Source organism: Gopherus flavomarginatus, chromosome 1, assembly GCF_025201925.1.
Source record: "Gopherus flavomarginatus isolate rGopFla2 chromosome 1, rGopFla2.mat.asm, whole genome shotgun sequence".
Lineage (NCBI taxonomy): Eukaryota > Metazoa > Chordata > Testudines > Testudinidae > Gopherus > Gopherus flavomarginatus.
In genome coordinates, this window is record NC_066617.1 from 289,784,452 (window position 1) to 289,802,607 (window position 18,156).

The following is an 18,156-nucleotide window of genomic DNA, read 5'->3' on the forward strand; positions in this document are numbered from 1 at the left end:
TAGGGAGGTATAATTATACAGCATATGAAAAGATGGGAGTTGCCTTACCAAGTGTGGGGTCGGTAAGGCAACTCCTATCTTTTCATATGCTATGTATTTATATCTCCCTACTGTATTTTCCACTCCATGCATCTGATGAAGTGGATTTTAGCCCAAAAAGCTTATACCCAAATAAATGTGTTAGTCTCTTAGGTGCCACAAGGACTCCTCATTGTTTTTGCTGATACAGACTAACACAGCTACCACTCTGAAACAGGAAGGAGTGTGTGTGAGAATAGACATGCAGAAATAAAAAATGAACTTTTCTCCTTGAACCAGACAACCAAAGCAATTTAGTCAACTAGTGAGAATAGATTATTGAATACCTGACTACCTTAGCTTTTTTCCGGACTAGACATTTTCTAAACTTTCCAACCGTTGTTACCACTAGTTCAGCACCATCAGGGTAGCAACAAGGAGAGGTACTAGTATGCATGTGACACGAATGATCCCCGTTAGACTGGATTAATGCTGTCACCATTGCAGACACAGCCTTGGAGATGCCTTCCTGTGTGACACCACAGCGAGAGGCAATGGAGCTAAAAGCCCCCAAGTTTAAACAGAAGGAGTGTTGTGGCAGGTTCTTTTCCAGGAAGGATCCCCAAGTTTGGAATTTATTGTCCTACCTTTTCCCCTTTCTTGGACAGAGCTTGAATTTGTTGACCATTAAGGAATATTACAGAGCCAGCCTATTTATTTTTCCAGGCATTCCTTAAAGGGATGCAGTGAGTAAGGAAGAGGTTCTGCTATTTTGTGACCATTCTTTTTAATGTGTGTGTATTTTTAATAATATTGTGCATGCACTCAGAGCTGTGGATGGGCACATTTTTATAAACAGAAATAAATACATGTGCTAGAGCAGTGGTTATGGGGGCTTCAGTGCTTGTCTACACATGTCCTTGTCTAAACTCATGACAAAATCATATTTGCCATCATGTTCTTTAAACAGGGCAGTTAACACATTTTCTACCCTGGCACATTTTTCCAGCATTCACGTGACTAATGTCTCAACGGGGATCAACAGCTTTGGTCAGGGACCCAGTATTTGCCAACAAGGTTGGACAACAGAAAAACACTTTACCAGCTAGTTCCGTACCACAATGAAGTCCTTGTCATTTCATATTTCCTCCCTTTTTATTTATTGATCAATCTGTCTGATTCAAATTTATAATATTGTAACATATGCCTACCACCTGCTACTCCCAGTCCTGAAAGAGTAAGATAGTCCAAAGGATGTCAAAACATTGGTAAAGTCAAACTACTTAGGTCTTCATGTAGTATAGTACAAATCTTTAAATCAAAACACGTGCCAATAGACACCCACGGCAGAGAACAAAGCAGCAGGGAGACCAGCCCATCTGCCTATCCCTGAAAATAGGCATGTTGCTCTCTTCTGTAATAGCTGCAGGCTGAAGCTGCTTCTTAGGCAACCCAAGACAGAATGCCCTGCAGTAATCCAGTCTTAATTACACAAAGGGATGTGTTGCATTAAAGTCAGAATATAGAAGGTAAGACCAAGGTCTGCTGATATTCTTAAAGTACAGTTCCATTGTGAAAAGTGATTGCAATAATGGATATGGGGGGAGGGATTCTAGTTTGTCTCATCAATTCCATATCAAATTTTAAAATAATTTATTTGACCTCCCACCTGCCCCTAAATGCTACAACAGAAAACTCAACCTCAGTTCTAACATTCACAGAGGGTTGTTTCCTTCTCATGCATCATCATCACCAATAATATTAATAATACAGTAAAACCAAATTATGCTCTCAGAGGCACTTGTGCAGCTGCATTTTCCTTAATGCACACCTGTAACTGAGGGCATAATTTGACCCACACAGCCTGTATCACAGATGCATGAAAAGTAAAGAACACATACTCCTCCAGGTGTGCCTTTTGGGGACAGATGGGGTTACAACTTATAATTAATGAGTTGATACTGTTAAGAGCAGGGGTCGGCAACCTCTGGCATGTGGCTCGCCAGGGTAAGCACCCTGGCTGGCCAGGCCAGTTTGTTTACCTGCTGTGTTGGCCACAGTTCACCATCCCAGGCCAATGGGGGAGGTGGGAAGTGGCACGAGCAAGGGATGTGCTGGCCGCAGCTTTCTGCCACTCCATGGCCTTGGACAACGAACAGCTGCCAGTGAGAGCCACGGTCTGCCGAACCTGCCGACGTGTGCCAGAGGTTGCTGACCCCGGTGTTAGAGTATTCATGTTTAAGATCATGCATGATCTGTCATGACAATGAACCAACCCATAAAGCCTACCTCTGGAGAGCAGCAAAGAGTCCTGTGTTACCTTATAGACTAACAGACGTTTTGGAGCATGAGCTTTCGTGGGTGAATACCCACTTCGTCAGATGCATGTATTCACCCACGAAAGCTCATGCTCCAAAACGTCTGTTAGTGTATAAGGTGCCACAGGACTCTTTGCTGCTTTTACAGATCCAGACTAACACAGCTACCTCTCTGATACTTGATACCTCTGGAGAGAGAGACTTAAGAGAGATATTTAAAGCCCATGCATTTTGTCTTTAAACCAGATTTCAGCCTGACTTAACCCTACGCCACAGCCTCTGCTTAACTAAAAGACACGCTCCCTGCTTCATTATGATGTAAAATATCACTACATACAACTCATGGTGATAGTTTCTCTTCCCTGTTTTCTCCTTTTCCGTCTTCCTTTTTATTTCTTTGTCTGTGTTTGGTCAGGGAAGCTGATTTAATAAAATCAACATATTTGTTATTAAGCTGAGAACAATTTTGAAAGCAACTATGTCAGCACCTCCTCCTTTCAGAGAAATATACCTGATTTTATAATTTGCAGTTTTCCTATGAATTCATGCTAAAAGAATTGAATGCTAACTAACCTTAATGTATTTAGAAATTAAAATTAGACTGTGAAAAAGAACCTTGCATTTAGCACTGGCCACATGGTGCATTAAGGTGTGACAGGTTCCCTCCAGGGTGCCACCTGGAACTGGGGTACCACTGAGCCTCCTCAACCTGGGCTCCCTTTACACTGTATTGCTGTGACAAACTCTCTCTAGGCTCCAGCCTGCACTTTCACCAGCACCCATACAGGCAGGGACACATCCAGCTGCAGTTACATGCAGACGCTGTGATCAGCCCTGCATGGGAAGACTTCAGGTAGGGAACTTCCCAGCTACTCAGGCACGCACTCTCTATGGAGTGTAAACCCAAAATTATACTGTCTTGTGCTGCATCGGGAACTGCACAGCAAAAGCTCAGGAAATGTGCCTCCTCCCTCAATGTGAAGAGGAACATACAACAGCTTTTTACCCCAAGTTATTACTCTCACATTCTGGTTTTAGACAAAACAAAAACAAATTTCTTAACTACAAAAGATAGATTTTAAGTGATTATAAGGATAGCAAACAGATCAAAGCAGGCTACCTAGCAAATAAACAAAACACAGAGACTAAGCTTAATATACTACATAGATCAGATCTGAATAGCAAAGTCTCACCCTAAATGATGATACAAGTAGGCTGCAGATTCTTAAGGGGCACGCTTCACTTGCTTACAGCTTGGAATCCCCAGGTGTTCCATTCACAGGCTCAGAATCCCTTTAGCCTGGGTCTAGCATTTCCCCCAGTTCAGTCTTTGTTCCTCAGGTGTTACCAGGAGTCTCTTTGGATGGGGAGTCAGTGAAGAACCAAGATGACATCACTCCCCTTCCTTAATTAGCTTTGGCATATGGCAGGAGCCCTTTGTTTCAAAATTTGGTTCCCATGCCAAGTGGAAGCCATTTTTCCCAGTGGAAAAATACTAATATCCCAAGATGGAGTCCAGCACCAGATGACCTGGTCACATGTCCCTATAGTTTCACAGCAGCCGTTACTCAAAGGCTGTTTGTAGCCTCCACAGGAAGGCCCCCAGGTGGGAGATAAGCTTCTTCTAAAGCAGGGGTTGGCAACCTCTGGCACGTGGCTTGCCAGGGTAAGCACCCTGGTGGGCCAGGCCAGTTTGTTTACTTGCTGCATCAGCAGGTTCAGTGGACAGCGGGTCCCACTGGCCGCGGTTCACCGTCTCAGACCAACATGGCAGGTAAACAAACTGGCCCAGCCCAGCAGGGTTCTTCCCTTGGCGAGCCGCGTGCCAGAGGTGCCGACCCCTGTTCTAAAGCCTATTTTTTTCTCTAATGGCCCTTCCCCACCCATATTTTCAGAATGAAAGCATCTTGTCTGGTGGGTGTTCCCCATATATGAACATATTTGTAATACAGATACATAGTCAATATTCCTAACTTCAGATACAAAAATGATATATGCGTACAAATAGGTTAATCATATTCAGTAAATCATAACCTTTTCAATGATATCTCACATGACCTATCTTGCAAAATATACATCATAACTGTGTCATAATCATATCATGAAGTCCCTGTGAAGAATAAGGGGTGCAGTGTCACACAAGGAACATCTAAATAACTCATACACCACATCAAGTCCTGTAGTAGATTTGTTTCCTGAGAAGGAAAAGATTGAGAGACAAAGTGAAAAAAAACAGGATACTATGCTTGAACAAAACCCCCAAACAACATAGTATTTTAGATTGGATGGCCTTTTCTTGCTGTAAAACTGTATAAGCATATTATTGGGAATTGTTTAAGACTACTTTACTAGGCGCCCAAAAAGCCACAATTCTACAATCAAGGAAGAAGGCCATACTGGTTTTAAAATGGCCTGATTTAAAAGGGAGTGAAGGTAGCTATAAAAATATATACATAACAAGTGGAAAGAAGTAGAAGTTAATAGTAATTAATATAATTCAGAAGCTAGCAATGGTAGAAGATAGAAAAGGGAAGCAAAGGGACACAAGAAGATATCTTTGGCCAGCACGGTTAAGAGCAGTAAGAAGACATTTTCAAGTATATTAGGAACAAAAAGAATCCTAACAATGGTATTGGTCCATTACTAGATGGAAATGGTAGAATTATCCATAATAATGCAGAAAAGGCAGAAGTGTTCAATGAATCTGTTCTGTGGTTGTGAAAGAACAGATGATGTAGTCATTCATATGGTGGTGACAATACTCTTTCTATTCCACTAGATCTCTGGAAGATGTTAATCAGAAGCTACTAAAGTTAGACATTTTAAAATCAGCAGGTCCAGATAACTTGCATCCAAGAGTTTTAAAAGAGATGGCTGAGGATTTCACTGGACCATTGATATTGAATGTCAATAAGCCTTGGAACACTGGGGAAGTTCCAGGAGACTGGAAGAAAGTTAATTTGTGCCAATAGTGTAAAAGGAATGAACCAGGTAATTATAGTCAGTCTTATATTGAGTCTGGACAAGATAATGGAATGGCTGATATGGGACTTGATTAATAAAGAACTAAAGGAGAGTAATATAGACTGCCAATCAACATGGGTTTTTAATTTTTTAATGAGATTACAGGTTTGGTTGATAAAAGCAATAGCGTAGCTAAAATACAGTTAGATTTCTGTAAGACATTTGAATTGACACCACAGATACATAATTAACATGGCACACTTTAAATGGCTTAAAAACTGGCTACCTGATAGGTCCCATAATGCAATTATAAACAAGGAATCAACAATGTAAGGCCTTTGTCTGCAGCCATATTAGGAGACCAGCAGCCATTAGCCATGAAGCAGAAAGTCACTTCCTCACATTCCATTTAAATTACATTAAAACAATGTAATATCAGGCTGTTAAGAAGACTCTCCTGTCCTAATAGCACCCACCATAACCAGATTAAAAAAACAGAGCTTAAGATAGTTAAAGAAAACTTAGTTAGATAGCATTCTATCTGGCAAGAAATCACTTATCAATATAGTAGTTGTGGTTGTGAAATCCATTTCTTTATTGTTTTGTCTTTATAGACCCCACCTCTATTATTTATCTGTATGGTCTCTGGTTCTTCGATTGTTTCTGTCTGTTACATAATTAATTTTACTGGTATAAATCAATTAAGGTGGTGGGGTAGAATTGGTTAAAGGATTGTTTTACAGTATGTTAGGATTGGTTAGAAAACTGTTTAGTAATATTTTAGTAAAATGATTGGTTAAGGTACAGCTAAGCAAGACTTAAATTTCACTATATAGATTGGGGTCCAAAAGGAAGTGCTTGGGAACCGACTCCAGGACACAGCCCCAAGATCAGAGCTGCCAGACCTCAACACTCTGCCAACCACATTGTGAAGAAGCTGAAGCCCCCCAGATGACCTGATTCTGATTGGCCATCAAGAAAAGTTCATCTGCCTTGTTGTAAGAGCATTGTATGTTTAGCATGTGCATTCTGTTTTGGTAATTGTTAATAAATAGAGATTAAGTAGGATATTGCTGTGTAAGGCTCTTTCACTGGTAAAAGACCCTGCAAACCTGCAGAGCATAAGGTTACTCCTGAGCCCTAGGAACGGGGTAAGGCTGGGTACCTACAGTAAGAGGCTTATGCCTCGAGCCCTAGGAATTGGGTAAAGGTAAGTGCCCCTACAGTGTGTGAGTAACAGAGAATTTTGCACAAGTAACAGCAGATGTGTTTCCAGTGGCGACAGGAAACAACTGGTTCTTTAGTCTTATGCTATTTAACATTTTTATCAATAACTTGGAAGAAAACATCACTGATAAAGTTTGCAGAGAACACAAATATTGCAGGAATGATAAATAATGAAAAGGACAAGTCAATGATACAGAGTGATCTAAATCACTTGGTAAGATGGACACAAGTAAATGATATGGGTTTCAATATGGCTATATATAAATGAATACATCTAGGAACAAAGAATGTAGGCCATACTTACAGGATGGCGACTTAATCCTACGAAGCAGTGACTCTGAAAAACATATGGGGGTGGTAATGGAAAAATCACTGAACAAGAGCTCCCAGTCCAATGCTGAGGCCAAAAAGGGCTAATACAATCCTGGGATGCATAAACGGGAATCTCAAGTAGGTTATTTTACTTCTGTATTTGGCACTGCTATGACTGCTGCTGTGATATTGCGTCTAGTTCTGGTGTCCAAAAATTAGAAAGGATGTTGATAAATTGAAGAGGATTCAAAGAAGAGCCACAAGAATTGGATTGGAAAATATGCCGTATAGTAATAGACTCAAGGAGATCAATATATTTACCTTAACAAAGATGAGGTTACAAGGTGACTCTTTTACAGTCTGTAAGTACCTATATGAGGAACAAATATTTGATAACGGGCTTTTCAGTCTATCAGAGAAAAGTATAACATAACCCAATGGGTGGAATAAATGGGAATAAACATAGACCAACATAAAAATTCAGACTGGACATAAGATACACATTTTTAACAATGAAGGTAATTAACCATTGGAACAATTGACCAAGGGTTGTGGTGGATTCTCCATCACTGGCAATTTTTAAATCAAAATTAAATGTTTTTCTAAAAGGAATTATTTTGGGAAAGTCCTATGGCCTGGGTTATACAGGAGGTCAGACTAGATGATCACAATGGTCTCTTCTGGCCTTCGAATCTATGAATCTATATTAAGGGACCGATGGTTAAAAAAGAAACCACCTGAACTTTCTTTCAAAATTCAGACTGGACCAGGCACAAAACTTTTCTGAATTTCCAGAAATGTTTGTGTAATGTATTTTTATGAACCACTATACTTCCTGAATTTAGATGGGATTGTAACAGGAACTACCACACAAATAACTATTCCTGCACCATTTCTGAACCATCTCAACAGAGATTTAGATAAGGATCCAACTATTTGAATTCTTATGTGAACCAAGCATCTCACTTTTACAGTTTTTCATTCATCACTAGATGTATTATAATCAAAGACTGAATTACCAAGAAAAAAAAAGTGACTGCCAGTCTATGGAAACTCAAAAAGTTAGGGTGTCACAACCATAGTTCCAGTGCTGCTCTCTCAATCTGTTGTGATGGGCTCCAACTTCTGAATTCCACATTCTGCTAAGCCCCCTAGGTCTGGGTTGTGACTGATCACTTAGCCTTACTCAGGGTCTCTGAGGTGCACAACTCGGGTGCACACCCTCTGTCTGACACTCCTCTTGAACAGTAGGATCAGACAGTCTGGCCACCTAGACCCCAGAACCAGTGCCTCAGCCCACCCGAGCCCCCAAGTTGTTCAGACACCTTCCTCCCAGAGATCGTCTGGCTATGGGAGTGCTGGTTTCTAGTTAACCCCTTCAGGCACAACATAACAGTAAAGCAAGAAACACAGTCTTATCAAAGGAACTTCTTAAACACACACACTTTGCTCCTAAAAAGCACAGGATTGTTACAGTTCTATGGAAAACAACAAATTCCTGAATGTAACCCCCTTAGTCTGACCTCACATCCTTTTGTGAGTCCTGAGTTTGATCCAAATCCTTTAGGAGAGGCAAAGTCTCTTCTGCTTCCACTCTCTCTAGTTGTGTCGGCTGTTCTTGGCTATGAAAGGAATTCCCTGGCTTAGAAAGCAGCTACCTTTTGGAACATTTCCTTGCCACCTTTGGATAGGTGGTCAAGTGGAGAAACTGTGAGTGTTCCAGCCATGTATTTAAACTTGGGAAGAAGCAGGGGCAAATGCAACTGTCTCCAACCCCCTTCTACCCTAATAGGCTACAATGAAGAGTCCATTGACAAGGCTCTGCCAACAGAAACTCCATGGTTCAAGCAAAGGAGAGTGGTTCAATGTTGATCACCTGTGATTGCTCTATAACAGCATTGCAGATATTGTCTCCCCACTCCATATTAAATCACTGTTATAAAATGGATGAGGTAATCCATAATGATGGTTGCAATTACAAATAACATTAATAAAACCAAATGAAATCCATAACTGGACACAGACATATTCCCCAAACTATCACAGTGGGGGTAAGAGGCTTGACTAAATGAGAAGTATAAACTAGGGCTGTCAAGCGATTAAAAAAAATAATCACGATTAATTGCACTGTTAAAAAATAATAGAATACCATTTATTTAAATAGTTTTGTGTTTTCTACATTTTCAAATGTATTGATTTCAATTGCATCACAGAATACAAAGTGTACAGTACTCACTTTATATTATTATTTTTATTACAAGTATTTGCACTGTAAAAAAGAAACATAATAGTATTTTTCACCTAATACAAGTACTGTAGTGTAACATCTTTATCACGAAAGTTGAATTTACAAATGTAGAATTATGTACAAAAAATAACTGCATTCAAAAATAAAACAAACAAACAATGTAAAACTTTAGAGCAGGGATCAGCAACCTTTGGCACGCGGCCTGTCAGGGAAATCCGCTGGCGGGCTGGGACAGTTTGTTTACCTGCAGCATCTGCAAGTTCAGCCGATCGCAGCTCCTACTGGCTGCAGTTTGCCGTTCCAGACCAATGGGGGCTGCAGGAAGCGGCATGGGCCAAGGGATGTGCTGGCTGCCACTTCTCACAGTCCCCATTGACCTGAAACGGTGAACTGCAGCCAGTAGGAACTGCGATTGACTGAACCTGTGGATGCTGCACGTAAATAAACCATCCCAGCCCGCCAGTGGATTTCCCAGACAGGCCATATGTCAAAGGTTGCTGATCCCTGCTTTAGAGCCTTCAGGTCCACTCAGTCCTACTTCTTGCTCAGCCAATTGCTCAGACTAACAAGTTTGTTTACATTTGCAGGAGATAATGCTGCCCACTTCTTGTTTACAGTATCACCTGAAAGTGAGATCAGCCGTTTACATGGCATGGTTGTAGCCAGAGTCACAAGATATTTATGTGCCAGATGCACTAAAGATTCATATGTCCCTTCATACTTCAACCTCCATTCCAGGGGACATGCGTCCATGCTGATAACGGGTTCTGCTCGATAACTATCCCAAGCAGTGCAGACCAAAGCAAGTTCATTTTCATCATCTGAGTCAGATACCACCAACAGAAGGTTGATTTTCTTTTTTGGTGGTTCAGGTTCTGTAGTTTCCACATTGGATTGTTTCTCTTTTAAGACTTCTGAAAGCATTCACTACACCTAGTCCCTCTCAGATTTTGGAAGGCACTTCAGATTCTTAAACACTGGGTTGAGTGATGTAGCTATCTTTGGAAAGCTCACATTGGTACCTTCTTTTTGTTTTGTGAAATCTGCAGTCAAAGTGTTCTTACAACTAATAACATGCGCTGGGTCATCATCTGAGACTGCTATAACATGAAATATATGTCAGAATGTGGGTAAAACAGAGTAGGAGACATACAATTCTCCCCGAAGGAGTTCAGTTACAAATTTTATGAATGCTTTTTTTTTTAACGAGATCATCAGCATGGAAGCATATCCTCTGAAATGGTAGCCAAAGCATAAAAGAGCATACAAATGTTTAGCATATCTGGCATATAAATACCTTACAATGCTGGCTACAAAAGTGCCATGCAAACACCTGTTCTCTCTTTCAAGTGACATTGTAAATAAGCCAGAAGCATTATCTCTGTAAATGTAAACAAACTTGTTTGTCTTAGCAACTGGCTGAACAAGAAGTAGGACTGAGTGGACTTGTAGGCACTAAAGTTTTACATTGTTTTGTTTTTGAGTGAAGTTATGTAAAAAAATCTATATTTGTAAGTTGCACTTACAAAATAAAGAGATTGCACTATAGTACTTATATGAGGTGAATTGAGCCAATACTTTTTTTGTGTGCCATTTTTACAGTGCCAATATTTGTAATAAAAATAATAATATAAAGTGAGCACTGTACACTTTGTATACTGTATTGTAATTGAACTCAATATATTTTAAAATGTAGAAAAAAATCCATAATATTTAATACATTTCAATTGGTATTCTATTGTTTAACAGTGTGATTAAAACTGCAACTTTGATAAAAAATTTTAATCGCGATAACATTTTTTGAGTTACTTGTGTGAGTTAACTGCGATTAATCAACAGCTCTAGTGTAAACCGCTATAACTACACCAATGTACTCACACTGACACAAAACCCTAATCTAGACACTCTGTGCCAATACAGAATAGGGCTTGAACCAGTAAGTACCATGTAATATGGGAATATACACATTGCTAACATAGGAGTATGCAGTACACGTGACCTTCACATGTAAATAGCTTTATCTCCAAACTCCCTGCAACAGAGTAAAATGCAAGCACCAGTTACACTATTTTGTACATCTTCAAAACACTTTATAACTCAAAATATTTGGTGGTTTTACATCATAATAATAGAACTTCAGTATAGCTGGTTGTTTCCTGTCCTCAGTTCTTGATTCCAAAACTTGGGCCATGTATACAAAGGGAATAGACTGAAATTCAATAGATGCCAACTCCCTACAGAGACAATGGTATAGAACAGGGGTCGGCAACCTTTCAGAAGTGGTGTGCTAAGTCTTCATTTCTTCACTTTAATTTAAGCTTTTGCGTGCCAGTAATACATTTTAACGTTCTTAGAAGGTCTCTTTCTATAAGCCTATAATATATAACTAAACTATTGTTGTATGTAAAGTAAATAAGGTTTTTAAAATGTTTAAGAAACTTCATTTAAAATTAAATTAAAATGCAAAGCCCGCTGGACTGGTGGCCAGAACCGGGGCAGTGTGAGTGCCACTGAAATCAGCTTGTGTGCCGCCTTTGGCACGCATGCCATAGGTTGCCTACCCTGGTATAGAAGGATAAAACAAATGTTTAGAAGGACCCCAGTTTTAAATACAAAGGGTTGGGGCCTGCATCTGTTGAAATCAGCAGAAGTTTTACTATTAACTGCACTGGCAACAGAATATATGCCAATAATCCACGAATGGACATCTCCTGAGATTTTGTGCTTATTATTGTTTTCCAAATTCTCATCCCCCACTTTTAAAAGCTCTGCTTCTACTTGTCCTTAACATTTTTTCTTTAAAGTTCTGCCTCTAATCTCTCTCCTTCTACCAGGGCTGGCTCTACAGTTTTCGCCACTCCAAGCAGAGCACCAAATTGCCGCCGCAGACAGCGGGGGCAGTCCGTGTGCCCTTAGGGCAGCAGGCCTGTTTCCACGGTAGCGGCAATTCGCCGGCAGCTTCTATGTTTAGCTGAAGCCACAGCGGACAGATAAACATAGAAGCTGCTGCCAAATTGCCGCCACCGCAGAAATGCGCCTGCTGCCCTAATGGCGCACGGACTGTCCCCACTGTCCACGGCAGCAATTCGGCGCACTGCTTGCGGGCAAAACAACGGGGACTGCCGTCCCTTTCAGATTGCTGCCCCAAGCACCAGCTTGGAATGCTGGTGCCTGGAGCTGGCCCTGCATCCTACTTTCTCTTTTCTGCTGCTTTTGAATACTTTGGTATAAAAGTACTCTCATAAACATCAGCACCTTGTTACACATTAGGAGATAGAACCATAGATTATTAGGAACCTCAGGAGGTCATCTAGTCCAACCCCCTGCTCAAAGCAGAACTAATCCCCAGACAGATTTTTAGTCCAGTTCCCTAAACAGCCCCCTCAAGGATTGAGCTCATAACCCTAGGTTTAGCAAGCCAATGCTCAAACCACACAGTTATTCCTCCCCCTAAAATGTAGAAAGGGAGTCAGAAAAAGGGACAGTGACATGTTTCCACCCAGTTTCAAACCAAGAACCTTTCCTGTGTTAGGCAAACATGATAACCATCATACTACAGAAACTTGAACTTTTTCTCAGAAATAATTCTGGGTGTTGTGTGCTGTCTTGGTAGGTGATTTTAAGTTCGAGATGCCTTTGTTTTAAACTCACTAACTGGCTGATTACTTTAAAAATAGGTGTCTGTTGAATGCATAATAGTGACTGATCCATGAGTTGTCTGCATGACTTAAACTCTGATATTGACTTTTGCAGGACAAAACCAAGTAATTGCAATTCTTGGCACAGAGAATCCGAATGTAGCTGTTAATGTGTAACTGATATAAGTCACTGAAGATCCTAACCAGTTATTAAAACTACAAAGTAGTTAGTGTGAGGAAGATTTTCTGCTTTTGTCATGATCCATACACATAGTTATGAATTATTTGATATGGTAATAGTGGGGTCCCATTGTGCTAGGTGCTGCACAAAGATATACAAGATAAAGTCCCTGCCATAAATAGCTCACAGTCTAGGAAGACAAGTGCATATTAAGATTGAAAAAACAGAAATTCAGTCATATTAGTACAATTGTTACATATATTTGCACTTCAATAGTTGTAGGTATTTATTATATTGTTAATCATGATGAATTATATATTAAAAAAGTGCTACCTAAACCACCTGTGCCCTGAACCATCACTGGCTGAGTTCTGAAAAGCACCACAACAGAAGTGGATCTTAAGGAGAGATCTGAACAACAACTTAGTGGCCTTACGAATCAAGTAAGAGTTAGCATTAAAAAAGGCATGCAGGTCCGTGTCAGAAACAGATGATCAGGTTAGCAGGGCTGGCACTGCTGGCAGGAGGGAGGGAGGCAGCAGGGATAATGAGGAAGGAACAAGAGCAGACAAGTAAGGAGAGGCATTGTAAAGAGTCTCGAAGATTAGGATGAGAATCGGGATCTCAATGTGGTGAAACAGGGAAACAATGGAGCGATTCAAATGGGCAGATGTTATGGTCAAAGCAACATGTAAGAAACTTGATCTTAGCAGCTATGTTCTGTATAGACCTGATGTGAGCAAAGTGTTCTCATTAGGATCTGTACTGAGCTCAGTCCTATTTAACATATTCATAAGCGATCTGGAAAAAGGGGTAAACAGTGAGGTGGCAAAATTTGCAGATGATACAAAACTACTCAAGATAATTAAGTCCCAGGCAGACTGCAAAAAGCTACAGAAGGATCTCACAAAACTGGGTGAGTGGGCAACAAAATGGCAAATGAAATTTAATGTTGATAAATGCAAAATAAATAAAATAAATTGGAAAACATAATCCTAATTATACATGTACAATGATGGGATCTAAATTAGCTGTTACCGCTCAAGAAAGAGATCTTGGAGTCATTGTAGATAGTTCTCTGAAATCATCCACTCAGTGTGCAGCGGCAGGCAAAAAAGCAAACAGAATGTTGGGAATCATCAAGAAAGGGATAGAAAATGAGACATAAAATATCATATTGCCTCTATATAAATCTATGGTACTCCCACACCTTGAATACTGCATGCAGATGTGGTCGCCCCATCTCAAAAAAGATATATTGGAATTGGAAAAGGTTCAGAAAAGGGCAACAAAAATAAATAGGGGTATAGAACGGCTTCCATATGAGGAGAGATTAATAAGACTGGGACTTTTCAGCTTGGAAAAGAGGCAATTAAGAGGGGATATGATAGAGGTCTACAAAATCATGAGTGGTATAGAGGAAGTAAATAAGGAAGTGTGTTTTACTCCTTCTCATAATACAAGAACAAGGGGCCACCAAATGAAATTAATAGATAGCAGGTTTAAAACAAACACAAGAAAGTATTTTTCTACGCAACACACTGTCAACCTCTGGAACTCCTTGCCAGAGGGTGTTGTGAAGGCCAATACTATAACAGGGCTCTAAAGGGAGCTAGATAGATTCATGGAAGATAGCCACTGATGGACCTATTAGCCAGGATGGGCAGAAATGGTGTCCCTAGCCTCTGTTTGCCAGAAGCTGGAATTGGGTGACAGGGCATGGATGATAACCTGTCTGTTCATTCCCTTTGGGGCACCTGCCATAGGCCACTGTCAGAGGACAGGATATTGGGCCTGATGGACCTTTGGTCTGACCCAGCATGGCCATTCTTATGTTCTTATTGCAATACATTAAAATGATAAAAAAAGGAGGAGGGCAACAAAAATTAATGCAGCCATTACTATTAATCTTTCATTTTGTTACAGAAAAGTTAACAAAAAACCTCCTCCTTAGCCCCAAGCCACTTATCAATGTCCTTTTAGCAGTAAAGATAAAATGAGAGAGGGGAAATTTACACAGAAAAGAACTGCAAAGCCAAGAACTGACTGTGGGGGAGGCCCACAAAAGAGAGGTCTCAGATACCATATTGATGTCCAGGAGAATGAGGAGGGAGGAGACTGTGCTTGGTGTAGGTGAGGAGTGGGCAAGACGGTCACGTTGTGCTACCTTTCCATTCTCCTGACCTTGTGCCAAAACAACCCCTGATATAACTTAGAGCAGCTTTCAGATTTCTCTAAATTATGCTGCCTGCAGACAGTGGCTGAGGCAGCAGTATCAGAGTATCACTCTATCCCAACTCCTTCTGTCTCTGGCACATACCATAAGGCACATGCTAGGGATGAGTGGTGAGACAAGTAACTTAGAGGCTTTGCATATATTGATATAGGAATAATTATTCATGGATCTGCACCTTGTGTAGTCATTGACATCAGTGCAAAATAGGGATAAAATGCTACCATTCCAATTTGGTATGTTTCATGCCCACTTTGCATTCAGTTTTGAATCACTGTAAATGATTTCACAAAGTGCAAGGAAATGGGAAATCCGCTTTCTTCTCCACTCACTCACACCTGTATAAATCAGGAGTCACTCCACCGATGTCAATAGATTTACACTAATTTTACATCACGGTAAGTAAGAGCAAAATCAGACCTTTGGTGGGGGGTATATACAGCTTTAATAAAAGTGAATAGAAAAATGATATATATTAGAGAGCTAGAGAAGTTACCAAAGGCAAAAGACTGACAATAGGCACAATGGGCAGCTGGTGATTCGGATGTTGGGATGGCTAGCCTCTGGCCCCTCCCCTTGTGCCCAAGGCCCGCCCCTTCCCATCTGCCTCCCCCACACTTGCAGTAGCCCAGATCAGCCCCACAGTGGCCCCTGGCCTCAGCCAGGCAGCAGGGCCAGCCCCCATGCTCTGGGCGGCACAGCCCCAGCACCACTCACCCTGACTTTCTGCGGGAATCAGGCCAGCCAGCCCAGCAAGCCTGGGCCAGCCAGGCAGTGCACTTTGGGAACCACAGTAGGGGGGCTGGCCTGGGAGTGCAGCATGGGCGGGGCCATGTTAGGCTGTTTGGGAAGATACAGCCTACCCTTGCCTATGATACCTGCCGCCCATGCACACAATGTAGGGAGCCAAGAACAAATCATTGGGGAGGAAAGAGGCCCAAGAAGCAGGTAAGTGACCAGATTATGTTAAAAGTGTCAGGAGAGCAAGGGAGCAGAGACTAAAGAACCCGTCAAGGCTGAATCCCCACTCTGTCACTGCGACAGCGCAGAAGTGGGGGCCCGCAAGAACTTTAAAAATTAATACTTGCCACTCCAGGCTTGTATTACACTCCCAAGGTTACAGCTTTTCTCTGATCTTGGCTTGGTAAATGCTGCCACAACCCAAATGCAAAAAAAAAAAACCCTTTGAACCAAGGAAGGAGCACTTGCGAATTCCTCCCTGTCAGGTACCCTCAAGCCCTTTCACCCTCACTCCTGGGAAAAGCTGAGAAAGAAAACTAAGGAAATTAGCTGTGGCTACTAGCTAATCAAACAACATGCACAAACCTCTTAGGACACAAAAATCAAATCCTATTCTTAAAAAAAGTAAATTTTTATTAAAAACAAGAAGAAAAAAAATCTGGAATTTAGGATTTTTGCTAGATCTTAAAAGAAACAATTACAAAAATTAAGCACCCAAAACAGCTTTCTTGGGAGATCAGCTTAAAGCAAACAAAAGCATCAGGGTTAGCAAAGAGGAGATCTACAAGCCAAAATAAGAAATAAACCTGATAGTGTCTAACTAAACAGTCCCTATCCAAATTATTTCTTCTAGGTATGAAAGATACTTTTTCATACCTAGTTCAAACTTTACACAGCATTGCTGCTTCATGTCCCTGCAGCCCAGAGAACAACAGACAAAGGGAAAGTTTCTTTCCCCATTTTAAAAAGTTTTAGCTTTCCCATTGGCTCTTTTGGTCAGGTGCCTACTTTTTTTCCCCTTTACCTGGGGGACCTTTACAGGTAAAGAAAGTAAAGAACAGCTACCAAGAGGGATTTTACAGCTAACTGGCTGGCTGGGTGTCCATCAAAGGGAGCTATCCCCCCACTTTATTTATCACAGAACCAGATCCAGACATCTGTTTACAGTCCAAGTAAATGGGCTGTGCACAGTAGTAAAGTGGCCATGATATCTTGTATATGGCTCAGAGGTCTGACACCTCTAGCCAGCCTACAAGCATAAGGTTTCACCCTGGCTTCCTTCAGCCAAGTTACTCCTTGCAGAGTGTCCTCAACAACATCTTCTGGTCCAGGTCTCCCCAAATCTGTCTCCCAGAGTTCTTAACTACCAGACACTTGGGCTTTTCCCATCTGGTTCATCACCCCAAATGGCATGAAACCTGCCCCCAATATCAGTTCACTTTGGCATACACACAGTCTGCACACCAGAGACCTGCTTGGGGTAAAAATGAACAAAAAGTTTATTTAATAGAAAAAATCACGGATTCAAAGACGGAAATAGTAAGGAAAAGCAAAAACATACAAATTACTCAGAAAATAAACAAAGATGCAACATCAGGCATTGTACTTCTATATTAGCTAAATTCCCTTTTCTAATACAAATTACCCATTGCCTCTGAACAGTTTCCCAGCATGCCCTCTGTCTGAGAGGGGATCCAGTGTTTCACAGACAGCACCCCACTTAGATGTTGCCCCTCAGTTTTTGGATAGACTTCACTTCAAAATCCTCCCTTCCTTTGTAACAGGGTTTGCAGGTTTTTTTCCTCTTTATTTCAAACTATAGTAATGCAGAGCAGGGAAAACGTCTTCCTCCTTAGTTTTCTAAGGCCAGGTCTATACTACAAATTCAGCCTTATGTCGACCTAACCCTGTAAGTGTCGACACTATAGCACAATGCTGCCAGTGTAAGTCCCCCACTACACTGACCTAATAACCCTACTGCCACGAGAGGAGTAGTGTTTAGATCAAAGTAGTTAGGACAATGCAGTGTCTGTGTAGACACTGCATTATTTACATCACCTGTCAGTTCCATGAGGGCTGTCAGCACTGGGCAGCATGGCTCTGCGCAGAGCTGACAGCCCAAGCTGTCAGCGTCAGGCAGTGGGACTCCCAGCTGAGGGTTCCGCATGGAGTCCACAGCCTGGGCTGTCAGCGCCCCCCCCACTGCCCCACTTAAGTCAGTACAAGCATTCGTGGTGAGGACATGTACCACTGGCAGGAGGACTGTAGTGTGGACA